Raw genomic sequence first — 1,435 nt, 5'->3', positions numbered from 1 at the left:
CCAAACTGCAACCCCTCCCCACCCCGACTACGCCTTGTTATCCTCTCCATAAATATTACAAACAGGATTGGTGACGGGCGGAGTCCAACCCTCACCTGGAACGAGTCCAACTTACTGCCGAGAACCCGGACACAGCGCTCGCTTTGGTCATACAGAGATTGGATGGCCCTGAGAAGGGACCCCATACTCCCACAGCACCTCCCACAGTGTATCCCGGGGGACCCAGTCATTCGCCTTCTCAAAATTCACAAAACACACGTAGACCGGTTGGGCATACTCCCAGGCTCCCTCCAGGATCCTTTCAAAAGTGAAGATCTGATCCGGTGTTCCACGACCACGACGGAAGCCGCATAGTTCCTCTTCCAACCGAGGTTCCACTATCGGCCAAACCCTCCTTTTCAGCACCTTGGAGTATAATTTAACAGGGAGGCTGAGAAGTTTGATACCCCTGTAATTGGCACACACCATTTGGTCCCCTTTTTAGAAGTGGGGAACCACCACCGTGGTCTGCCACCCCCTAAGCACTGTCCCAGACCTCTACGCAATGTTAAAGAGTTGTGTCAGCAAAGACAGTCCCTCCACACCCAGAGCTTTCAGCATTTCTGGACGGATCTAATCAATCCCTGGGGTGTTGCCCCCGTGGAGTTTTTTGACTACCTCAGCAATTTCCACCAGTGAAATTGACGACAATGCCCCCATCATCCTCCAGCTCTGAGGGTGAGTTAGCTGGATTTAGGAGTCCCTCAAAAGGGGGGGGGGGGTGTAACGTTTCCTGCTTAAGATTTCCCACAGTGGTCAGAAAACAGGCACTATGACTCTAGAGTGGTTACTCGCTCCAAAGCTAATTGCTTTCACTCTTTCACTTCTCCCTTGCTCTATCACCCACCCCCCCACACACAAGTGTAAAAGTATAAACATCCGGCCACATTGTTTGTTCTAAAAGGAGTGTATATATTTATTTATTTTTGCTATAGTGCTCAACAAGCAATATTTATTTTGCCCAATTGTGGCCTGTTGAGGGGCAATAAATATCAAAAGTTCCAAAACATCTATGTTGTTATTTGTATTGATCCACTAGACATAATATCAACATACATGTTATCTGATTGGAGGCTAGTCTCACTTTGTCCCACTGCAACAATAAAAGAGTTTAGATTTGTGTACAGTTTCTGTTAATAATGGATTGTATAAGTGTCCATTTCCTTATAATATTCAGACTTATCATAAATAATGGAACCTGCACACATTTTTTATGTTCCGTTAAAGAGGGGTGGAGGACATTTAAAAATGTACTCGAAAGTAACGCCTTAGTTACTTTCTGAAGTAACTAGTTATTTTTATAATTCGTAACTTGGGTATCTAATCTAGTTACTTTTTGGAAGAAGTAACTAGTAACTGTCACTAATTAGTTTTTAAAAGTAACTTGCCCAAAACT

At 44.5% G+C, this 1,435-nt stretch overlaps 1 protein-coding gene across 2 annotated transcripts in view; it reads right to left on the bottom strand.

Annotated features, from left to right (window-relative positions):
- mapk8ip1b (mitogen-activated protein kinase 8 interacting protein 1b) overlaps nt 1–1,435 on the bottom strand; it is a 65,459-nt gene that overhangs the window by 14,594 nt on the left and 49,430 nt on the right. The window lies entirely within an intron of this gene.

This window comes from Etheostoma cragini, chromosome 1, assembly GCF_013103735.1.
Source record: "Etheostoma cragini isolate CJK2018 chromosome 1, CSU_Ecrag_1.0, whole genome shotgun sequence".
In the NCBI taxonomy this organism is placed as follows: Eukaryota; Metazoa; Chordata; class Actinopteri; order Perciformes; family Percidae; genus Etheostoma; species Etheostoma cragini.
Note: the sequence above shows the minus strand (reverse complement) of the source record. Positions and strands in the feature narration are given on the sequence as shown.